This window comes from Aythya marila (assembly GCF_965140915.1).
Source record: "Aythya marila genome assembly, chromosome: 4".
In the NCBI taxonomy this organism is placed as follows: domain Eukaryota; kingdom Metazoa; phylum Chordata; class Aves; order Anseriformes; family Anatidae; genus Aythya; species Aythya marila.
Window position 1 is genome coordinate 43,921,809 of NC_139045.1, and position 12,180 is coordinate 43,933,988.

Consider the following 12,180-nt stretch of genomic DNA (forward strand, 5'->3'; position numbering starts at 1 on the left):
ATATTGTTTCTTTTTCTTTATATTTTAAGGGGAAAAAGAAGCTTGAGGACAGAAGAGGGGTGTTGAAACTTGAACTGAATTCAGCTAGCACACACCCTTTTTTTTTTTTTTTTTTTTGCTGTTCTTCATCTTTTGGGGCAAAGTGACTGAAGTGCAGCAGAAGGAATTACTGGTGTCAGAGGTTAAAATCTGTAAGGGAGACATTGAAAGAGGGTCATTTGTGGCATACTCCATGTCTGCTGTGATAGAAACACTGGAGGAACAGGACAGCACATCAGAACTTTTCTTGTTCCAGGTGAGAAAGGGTTCTGCTTTGTCATGGTTGCAAGTGCCGCTGGCATTTAGTGTTCCTCAGGAGTTCACAGTCTGAGTTAGAGCGAGCATACAATTCAAACAAATAACAAACCAGAGAGCCAGACATTATTTTCGTTAGATTATCATTGAAAACATTTACTTTCTGGATGCTGCTGGTTTTGACCACAGCAATAATAAGCTGAGAAGATTTTTTTTTCCATTGACAGGAATGGTAGTGCTAACAAAAAAATAGTACTTTCGTTTAAACTGCAGTTGTTTCCATTGTGTAGATTTCTTTAAAATGTTAACTGTCTGGATCTCATCTTTCCTAAATTTTCTTTCTTTGTTTTTCCACGTGTCACCTTCACTGACTCAGAAACTTGTATAGAGCTGCTTAATGGAAAACACATTCTGAGAAGCAACTAGAACAACCCTGTTTCAAGTGGCTAAGAGCAGGATACATGCTTCATCAGTCCCGATATTATAGTGTGGTTCAGGGCCTCAGGACAGGTAAATGAGACTTTTTTTTTCCTTGGTCCCATCATATGCATCAATCCAAACTGGCAGTGGATGTTGGGACTTATTCAGAGATGGGACAGTCTCTGTCTCTTGCTTCAGTGCTTGTCCATAAAACTGCACTGTTCCAGTGCTTACAGCCCCCTTGGGACTCACAATACTCTCAGAGAAACTGGGGAATGAGGGAAAGGGACCAAAACCCACATAAAGGCAGAAAGCAGATTTCTCTTAGGCTGCTCATAGGAGAGACAAAAGCTCCATCCCTGTAGAGGTGCTCTCCAGTTTTCCTTGGCTCCTTGGTGCAGAGCTCTTCAGGGTTTCCCTTCTGCTGCCAACCGGAATATTTCAGTTTGCAACCGAGAGGCAGCAGCAGGGTTTCACGGCTGTACAAGCGCCTGCCTTGTTCCATATGTAGGGTTTGTTGCTGCAGATATTTAAGATGCAAATACTCTATGTGAAGACTGGCCAGTCTTCAAATAAAGAATTTGATTACATAAAAAAAAAAAAAATGAAATTTAGAATTCCCTGGAGATGATCTCCTCTCCTCATTTGAGAACATCCCTGTGATTTCTTAAATCTAATTGGCTTCAGTAACACACAGCAAACCTGCTAGATTACAGTGACAGGACACAGGTGAGCAGCAAGTCACTACAGCTGGGAATTCCTCTAGAGCAAGTTTGTGATACCAGCGTCAACTCAGTAGTCGTTAGGGACATACATACCCTACATTTCATTGTCCAAAAAGCCACTGAATTTTTCCGATAAAATCAACAACTTACACTTCTGTAAGCGTTTCATTGGCGCTATTTTTTTTGGCAGGGAATGGTGCCCCTCCACTGGCATATTACAGTGTTTACTTCAAAAAGTATTTTATAACCATTCCAGCTTCCCTTTAGCCAGATTCCTCTGTTAGGGTATTCATCCAGCTTGCTAGGCATTTAATGTTCACAGTAGGTAACAAAATGGAAAATTCTCCAAAAGTATGATCATCTTCTATATCTGAACACTACATTTTCTAAGGAAAATGTCACAGTATTTATCTTTACTCCCACTGGAATTCTTCTTTTCCCAAACAACTAGCTCTATTTATTTTTCTGGATGAAACTGAGACCATACTAGTACTGCATTTACTAATCTCCTTGTTATTATTCAGGTCTTAGTGGACCTGAGAGAGGTCTGAGGGAGGCAGTTCTTCTTTTGAAGGGTGGAATAAAAGGGCACTAGAGTCTGCGTGGTGAATACAACAATCACCCTTAAGCTGGAGGTGCTGAAGTGGATTTTAGAGTTAAAGAGGTACCTGATGGGAAATCTCTAGACTGAAGCACTGAGCCCAGGTGAAGAGTCACAGCATGGGTGACTGAAGAACTTTCCCCATGCCCCACCACTGCCAGTCAATCCGGGCATGAATGCAGTTGAGGCAGAGTGTGTCCTCATTCACTGGCTCACCTTGCCAGGAGTTTACAGCTTTCTGTCCACTGAGAAATAAAACAAGCCTTCAGACTCATTTCACGTGGGTCATAGAACAACTGTAACTTTGAAGTGCTGCCCTACTTTGGGTCTGTGTTAATCACCAGCCTGGATCCTGTTGCTAGTCCCTTGTCATATCTGTATTCCTAGTTTCTCATCAAAACAGATATATAATAACTTCTTAAAGAATATCATGGATAGACATGTGCCATAGAAAGGGAAAAAAGGAGGTATATTGAATAAATGTACAGATAGACACATAAAAAGCTTTTCATCTTGTGTGTTTTTTAAGCACCGTGCCTGAGAGAATTGAAACAGCTTGGAAATAGAGAGTTAATGGAGTTCAGTGCTCACAGTGATGGTGCATGGCTCACTGGGAACGAATGTCATGCTGGAATCTGGAGCTGAAGAACACGCAGGGCTTGGGGGAAGCAGCACGTGGTGGCCCGCACAGGCAACAGCTCCTCACCAAGGCGTATCAGATTACTGAGACTGCAGAATTATTTAGGAACTGAAGACACATTTCAATTAAGCAAATCATTTACACTTGCTTGTACTGAGTAGAGAACTCAAGGCTGAAGGCTGGTCTACACTATAAAAAGCTTTTATAATAGGCTAAAGGACTGGCACTGTCAAATCTTCATGTATTAGCAAGCTGTTGATCCTTGATAGAGCCTTAGGCACAGTCATTTCTCACCTACCATCACTTCCCCCTGTTTGGCTATGTTAGAGACACCGGCTTTTCTGTTTTCCACAAGTTGTACTCATTTTTATCTTATCTTGTAAAAATATATTGCTACTAATAAAAACAGCAACAAACCTTGTCCTCGTGAGTGCAGTGTTTAGTTCCAAATTCAAGCTGTCATGCAGTTATGCTAATCTGGCCAGCAGTCCTTCTCAGGTTTTAAGGCCACTTTCAGCAAGCACATCAAGTCACAGAGTTACTCCAGGGAGACCTTTTTATGTCCAGATAAAAGAAATCAAACCTACGGTTTAGACATGAACGCATATTTTATTGTCCTGCTCATCCAGCACCAGTAACAGAATTCATTGTTGAAAAGTACAGCATCTGCTTGCCGTATTTTTGTCTGCTTCAGAAGTGCAAGCCCATTTCCTGGAGAAATAAACAAACTAATTCTTGGCATAATGAATGAAATTAAGAAACAAAGAGCTATGCTGGGAAGGGTTACCTTGATGAAATACTGGGTTTTGGTCCAGGGGACCAAAAGCAGCCTGTCTGGCAGTTTCCCCCGTGTGTATATCAACTCGGTAGCTACCTGGTACAACTACTGTTGGTTGGGTTTCTGTCTTGTAACGTGATGCTCTGCATCCACACAGGGACCTGCTGTGGCTGGAAGTCAGCATAGGGGCAGAGGTTCCTCTAAGCATATCTCATTTCAGGATTTAGGTTTTAAAATATGAGGCCCTCTGGAGAGTACAAGGACAATGTGGATTGACAGAATTTGATAAATAATGTGTGTAGTCTAATTTAAGTTGTTTATCTGGACAAGAATATATTTTAATATTTGGGAAAGGGAAGTTGTTTGGCTTATTTTTTACCGTCAGTCATAATCTGCATTCTTTTTAACCACAAACTAATTGCTTACGGTGGAGTAAAGTGAACTATTTGATTGTGTATTTCCACTCTTGTTTCCCGTTTTCCAATTTTACTGTGCAAGCATTCTTTCAGGTCCAAGCTAAAATGAACAGATAAAGTCTTGGCATGTACAAAGAAAATATTTGATAAGATTCTGGATGCCAAAGTATATATGAAGTTCTTGCCCTAGCGCAGAAAGTTAGGAAGGATAGGAGTACTCCTGAGGTATTAACTTTTTCTTTTATGTCCTCTTCCATTTCATAATGTTTGCTATTACTTAAAAGGTCTCCTGGCATTCCAGTGATGATAGGAGTTCAGAAGAATGTGATTTTTTTTCCTTCCTTATTATATGCCTTTTTTTTTTTTTTCTTTACCTATTACTTCTTGACTCTGGTTTTCACTCTAACAGATCTGCTTAGAAAGTGCAGCAGAGTAAGATGGACAGTTTTGCCCAATAAACCAACTCAGAGCAATTTAACTCCTTTTCTGGGACACAAGTGACAAAGATCTTGCTAGAAAATGCAGGGATGGGGCATGTCAGCAGTCACTGATTGAGGCTACAGAAACCTGAGGACAACCCTTTAAAACCTCTCTTCTCTGCTGACCTTCCCTCTTGTGTAGACTTTTTTTATGGTGGCATGGGCACAAAATAAAGCCACACCAAAGATGATAGCTTTTTCTATCTGCTTTTCACTTGCTTTCATTGATTTGAGCAGCTACAAGAAGCAGAAGCCCCTTCCACAGGGAGACATCAGCTTGCCCCACCTCAGCTCCACTGAGGCCAGAAGGATGCAGCTGGGCTTCATTACCAGCCCCACCAGTGGGGCCCAGTGACCTTGCTTCCTTTAACAAGCCTTTCAACATCAGCTATAAAAGATGCCTGTCCTGCCTTAGTAGGAGGATAGGTAAGAGTGGGGGTGTTAGAGGTAGGTGAGTGGGGGTGGTATTTTTATTTTTTTTATTATTATTATTTTTTAAAGTAAAAGGGAAACTTTCAGGTTTCTTTCTTTCTTTTTTTCTTTTTCTTTTTTTTTTTTTTTTTTTTTTTTTTTAAGCTTTTCTAAAAAGCCTTTTCATTGTTATTAGTGTGACACTATAGCTTCAGCTAGTTGTTTGAAAGTGACTTGCAACCATGGCTTTATTAAAAAAAAAGTTCCAATTTTTCCTCCTGCTATCTGAAAAGTATAGGTAATTCTTATCTGTGTCTGGTCTAGTCAGCCAGCTAAATTCATGCATAGAAGGTTTAATATAAACTAGGATGCCTACTTATTGCTTGTGGGGAAAAATCTGGAATTCTTCCTCTATTCTCTGAGGGAAGGATGAATAAATGCTTCATATCTTAAATGTGCCTTGATAATGTAATAGATGTTCAAGGCTGATACAGAAGGAACAATTAATTGCTGACTTTTGGGGTACTAATGTTGTGTTAATACATATGCAGATTTCATTACCTGTTTTATCCATTTCTGTCATATTTGTGTTCTTACAGTGGGTTTGGATGATAGTTGATGGTATCCTTCTGTGGTAGTTAAGACAGGCTGTTTAAAGGTACAGGTAGACAGAGGATTAATTTGTTTTGATCTTAATAGACCCCAAACACCTCTGTACAATTTATGTTGCTTGCTTTTTTAATTGGAATGCTGGTTATGAACTTAGTGCTTTAAATAAGATCTTTCAATCTGATGTAAACTTTCTTAAATGTAAAACTTGTTTTAGCATTTGCTGTACCATACAGGTGTGAAAACTTTCTCTGATGTCAGTACAGCCTCTGAGTATTACTGGGAAACAATCTCTAATTCCAGTCTTCCACTTTCAATTCAACAAGTTTCTCTCTTGACTATGTTAGTACTATACTTATGTAAATGGATTCAGTGCAGGCAATCTTAAAAAAGGCTGCATCCTAGATCTGGCAAGTGCTAATTCCCATACCAAGTTTCACTTGCTGTAGTGGAAAGATGTAGACTAGCTTCAGGTGAGGCTTTTCCAGAGGGCATTAGTTCTCATCAAGCTTATTCCTATTAACTTTAATGACAGCAGGGTCCAGCCACCACCAAACATTCTTGAAAAACCTGCCTTAAGTACTCTGACTGCCAAGTAAATGATGCAAGTACAGAATTTGACAGGCTGGTTCTCATTTGCATTTGAAACTTGTCTTAATTTTCAGTAATATCTGGTATAACAGCTGCTAAAAGTAACTAGGTGTGTGCTTAGTTGTTTCTCTTCACGAAGAGAAATGTGTGTAGAAACAGGCAGCTGAAATAACTGTAGACTTCAGCTCCCCTGGTTTAGTTTAAGTAAATGTTGATAGGGTTATTAACTGTTACTCTTATAATGCTTACCTTTCTAAAGGGCCAGAATTCTTATTTTAATGGTCAAAACATTTTTTTTAATCTTAAAAGTCCCTCAATGAGGAGTCTGACCATGTAAATTATCTTTCTGTAAAATAAGAGCAGGAGCTGCTACTTCATTAAATCACAAATGGGGAATGATATTTGCTTCCTTTTCTTCTAGAATGAGAGAAAAGAGGTTATTCTGCTTAAAGAAAAAGTGTGGGATTTTTTTTGGATGAGGGGAAGAAAAGAGCAGAGTCTGATTCTGATGTTTGTTTCCCAGTGGTTTAAGTTAGTTCTCGATCTGTTCATATCTATTTGATACCTGCACTGTCCCAAACGTGGGAGTGCACAGCACTTCAGGTGGAACAAAGTGGCAATTAAGATGTTTCTGCAGGGTAGACTTATTTGATTTTTCTTTTATTCCCCAGTTTGTGTAAGTGTTATGTTTTCAGCATGTTCACTTCTACATGACTTCCGCTCCCATGCCTTTTCAAGATGCTTTTTGACAAAAGCTGTGTTCTCTTGTCAAGCTGCAGCACCTGTTTCTGGCTGTGCAGTTTAAGCCTATGCGTAGAGGAGGAGCTAGGCTTTTCACATTTCTGTGCTGAACTTTTTTCCCTGTAGCTGCATGTTACTGAGGAGAGCCTTTCATTTGTTGTTTTTAAGTACTCCATGGATTTTGGAGCCTGTTCACAGCTTCATTGAAACTCTGAAAGGTTACAATAGCAACAGGTACAACTCAGACATGGTTTAATCTCCTGAGTGAGTGTCTGGACTGGTTTATAAACTTGTGCTATTAATCCTGTTGAAGATGAAAGTTCTTCACTTCAGCTGTTCTGGTTCCAAATTCTTCTTTTGGAAGAATGCTTTCATGGCTTTTCTAAAATCCATGTAATTGGTTATAGTGAACATAATTCTTAGCTTGCATGGACAACCAATGCTGACACCAGGGTGTGTAGAAAATACCTCTTTCCCTGACCAACCAGTTTTTTAAAGCCTTTTTTTTTTTTTTTAAAAGTCTTTAAATGCAAGCTAAAGTGAGCTGATAACACTAATAGGTTTTTGACTGCAGCTGGATATTACTTTCCAGAACAACTTGTTCTTTAATGGTAGGTCTCTGCCCATTTACCAAAAAGATATCTATTATCATATTGTAGGCATGGTTGAATAATGAAAGCATAGTTGGCATTCTGATTTTGGAGTCACTGTGTATCTTGAAAGTCCACTGACTTACAATTTGATCTCTGCCTGCTGAAAAGTGTAGAGTTATGATACCTTTTGATGAACTGCTAGATAAATGTTTATCATGCACTTCAAAAAGGTATCCTCTCCTCCCCTGAAGGCTTCTTACTAATCCTATCTACTGTGAGAAACTGAAAAAGAACAGGTGCAAGTGTTATTACTTGAAAAGTTGCAATTCATAAACACAAAATTGTATGGATATTAAAAAGGGATGTTACATCTCAAACAGGATAGCTACATCTCAAACAAGATAACTTATTGTTGGGGAGGGCTGATGGTGCTGGGTGTTTTCTTTCAGATAGGTAAGCATGGTCCTTATTTTTGCTCTTCGGTGGAATCAGGAGTTATTCCCTGGGATGTAGAGGGTGAGTTAATTCTGTGAGGACACAAGGATGAAGACCCCACAGAGTGTAGGCAGGGCTTGCACATAGGCTGTGGGTACTCCTGCTATTTTTCCTCCCACACACCCATATATCTTGCCAGCTGCAATCTGTCCCCATTATTATTACTGTGTTTATTCTTCTCAACTGCCTATTACACATCTGGGAAGCTGAATGGGAAATAAACACAAATATATTTACTTCAAGTTTTTTCATAGCATTATAATTAGAAGTTGGAGACATCTTTCTCTTCATCATTCAATACTGAGTCATTGTTCTTCCCCTTGTTCTTTTCTTGAACACTGTCTTTATAGCTATTCTTCCACAGAACAAAAGATTTTTCTTTAATGGTTGGTGTATTTAAAATTAATGGGCAGGTACACTAAGCTAGTGTATATATCATGCTGTGCTAGAGAGCTGGAATAGCCTGTCTTGAGAGCAGGAGCAGATGCAAGCTGCCTGCAGATGTTGACTAGATGGACAGTTGCTCATGAGCAATTCCATTGTGTTTTCTCAGCTCCCTTTCTGAGTAATACTGGGAGACTGCTCCTAACCCCTAATGGCTTCCTTATGCTTTTATCCTCACGTGTTCAAACTGTAGCTGGCTGCTGGGGAGTACAGCATGGTGCCAATGGCTGGAGCAACACAGCTAGCAGGCAGATGACATGTGACAGTGTACAGGCAAGGCAGTGGTTCCATATCCTCAGTGACTGGTGGCTGCTGGGTGCTGGGTAGCACGGCTCATGCCCTCTCCGGAGAGTTTGGAAGAGACCTGGACAACAGCAAATGCAGCACTTGCTGCTTTGGTTTCAGAACTAGGTTAAATCAAGTAACAACTGTTTCTGGGTTGTGCTCAGTTGTAGAGGATTGCAGTTGGTATTGACAGTCAAATCCCTCTTTCCAAATCCCCAAAGTCTTTGGGATGTTTGATCCCTTTTCTCTAGCCTTGCTCATGTTGGCACTACAGCTGATTGTATAATAACTCAGTCTAGCATTCCCAGCAGGGAGCTGTGCCTGGAGGTTTTAATCAGCAGCTCCTAGTTTGGGTGAAGGGTGGGAGAAGTGAGGAAAGACTGAAAAGCTATGAAATACTTCTTACCAGATCCCCACACTGACTTTACATCCAAACATCCAAGTGTGAGGGAACTGTTTCTGAGATAACTGCTGTTGCTGTGCTCCATTTTAACCTTGTATGTAGCATATGAAATCATCATTTACTCTCCCTTCTCTACAATGAACAGCTTGACAATGCCACTACTAATATGCTGCACACAGTAGCTGGGTACTTGTTTTCATGATTAAATGAAACAGCAAAGTATCTCTATCACTAACAAAAATAAATAAAAGGTTCTGACCAGGGCTTTGAGGTAGGTCTGTCAGGACTACTTCTCTCAATGATCTTTTAAATTCAAACCTCAGGTTTCCTTTGAACAAAGACTGCATCAGACAAACCTCTTTCAGTAGAGACAAGAACAAAAAGACAGACTAAACATGGGAAAGGATTTTAAAAAAAAAAAAAAAAAAAAAAAAACCCACGATCTCCTGCTGCTGACTTTTGTCCTTGCCTTCAGTCTTGGTTTCAGTCAGCCCTGTGGCCTTAGGAGTCCAAAGCAGACTGACTTCACTCTGGTCCCTACCAAATGTTTTCTGTTTCTGCTGGGTCTTGTTTCTAGCTTCTCCTGCAGCTCTCAACCACCTCCCAGGCCTGCACTGGATGCTCCTGTCTCCTTGCTGTTTGCTTCTTCCCCTCCTTAAGCATACCCAGTAGCTCTCAAGTGTAGGTGCCATGCTCTTTACCCAGCAGAGGGACCCACCTGGTTCAGTTGACTTCTTTCAAGAAAAATAATACACAAAGAGAAATGAATAAATTGGATGACATCTGTCTTAGCCCCTCATAGAGACTTCTGGAAAAACAGTGTATGTTGTAAAAAAAAAAAAAAAAAAATGTGAGAAGTGCAATATAAATATTTAGCTACTGTTGACTCATATGTTTATGCTTTCTGGCTACCTCTTAAAATGGTTTTATGTTTCTCTGTAGATTTTCTGTGGAGTCCTGGATTGTTTTTGTTGTCCAGGCTGCTGATTTCTGTTATCTAACAGATACATACATGATGAAGTGTGGAAGCTCAATATTTGCTATGTGTGCATGGGATGCATTGTTTTGCTCAAATTTGGTGCTGTTGTAGTAGACCTGCACAAACATAGCTCTGCTCAGTGTAAGTGCTTCAGTCAGATTAATAAGAAAGATCTGATGGGTAGTAGTTTGAGGGATTGCTGAGAATTACTGCAAATATTCCTACATTCAAGTAATGCAGCTCCCACACTTCTCTGCACAGGGAAAGTGGCTACTTTATCCTATTCCAATCCCAAGCTTCCTGATGATTTCAGATGTTATGGTGGAAATATACCCATCTGTAAATTAACCACTAGTATCATGATTTGTATAACTTTTCTATAACATCTAGCCAGTTTCATGACAACTGCACCAACAGCAAGATACTTTGCAATGTGGTGACAAACCTTGGTATTGAGGACAAGGAACATACATGAAAGAAACAGCCAAACAACAAGAACAGACACATTTTCTTTAAATGAAAACATCTTAAACGATGACCTTTCTGACAAACCACAGAAGTACCAAACACGCAGCCTTTTTAATAGCAATTTCATACTGGATCTTCGCACACATACCCCCTGGAAGCTTAATGCAGTCCAAATGTCTGTGCCTTGGACGAGGCCAGTGTTCTGTGATGGCTGAGTGAGCAAGTGCAAGTTTGAAAGTTATTCGGGCCAGTCTCAATAAGTAACTGGAGGGAATTAATGTTCCTTCTCCCCATTTGAATGTGATTTCTGCTCACTTGATGTTTTCTTTCTTTATTTTTTTTTTTGGTGGGAAGGAAGTAAGGAGTGGAGAGGGTACAGAACTGAGTGTGTAATCTGTCATGAAAAGCATGCCTGGAGTCTGAGTTGCCAGTGAGTTTGGCCCAAGCCACCTCTAGCTCCTACTGATGCTGAGCTGTTGTAGCACTCATTATACTGAATTTGGAAAAGGTAAATGGTTTGGTTTATGATGCCTAGAATGTTGTTTGCTTTGTCCCATTATATAAATACTGTAAACTGGAGATAGAGAACAAGAATCCTGTGGGATGATACCATAATCATAGCTCTTCCTTCTAGACTATTTAAACTAGTAGATTTCTTATGCAGAAAGTACTTCAGACTTATTTTCATGAATTTATTGAACCTTTTAATTCTCAGTTGCTAACAGGCTTCATCAAAGGGATATATCGGATCAAATAACCATCTGGTTCTTGCATGAGGGGGTTATTATGTGATGTTAATCTGTTATAACCATATCTATTAATAACAAATTTTCAAAAGCCAACTTGAGAGCATTAGTTAGATTAATTGCATTCAGCCAAGCATAGATTACTAAGATCTGAAATCCCTGCAGTGGATGAATACTTCATCTGTGTCTGTAAATGTTTGGCTTCCAACCTTTTGGGTTTTTCTATTTTTCCAATAGTTTTTATCATGGTTTAAGATTAGTTATTACAGTCTTCAAACTTCAAAATTTCTTTAGAAATAAGCTATGCTTATTGCCTTTAAGTCCATAAAGATGGAAAACACATGAGGTCAAAAACACTTGAGGTCAGATGAAAATAACCACTGCTATTCTTATCTGGTGGTGTTTCATCAGAATTACTGTCCTATGTATCTATCCAGTAAGTTTTACTGCAGTTTGTTGACCAAATGGAAGCAATGCACAGTCAAAAGCTCTTGTGCAAATGACAAAATTGAATTCTCTCCAAAGAGAAAGAAGTAGTTACTTCTGAAGAAAGCATGAGGAGAGAAATGGATACTCTGCTTCTGCTGCTCTTTGCTGGGAGTTCTGTTTAAATGTGTGCCTGTGCCTACATAAATAGGATGGGTGGCTTCAAAAATTCACTGCTTCAACAGGCAGTACCATAGCATCAGCTGCATACCAAGTACCTTGCATCCACTGTGCTTCTTTCTCTGCCACTTCTTGTTTAGGCTCTCTTTGTGCCTTAAGAATAACCTCACTTAGACACAGGTTGGGAAGAGCCACGTTTGTTGTGCTGTATACTGTGACACTGCAGGTTGTTTTTATCCATATGAACAGGACAATGAAGCATGTTCAGCATGTAATTTGGCCACAGCCATGTTGTGAAATGGCTAATTATGGTTACTTCTAGAGTGCAGACAGGGCTTCATTCAGCTTTTCTGTGATGAATTATTATAGTTTGTCCAAACTTTCATATAGTTTCAGAAAGGGCATATTGATGTCTTGTACCTCCTGAAAGACACGCTTTTAAAAAAGATGCAGCTG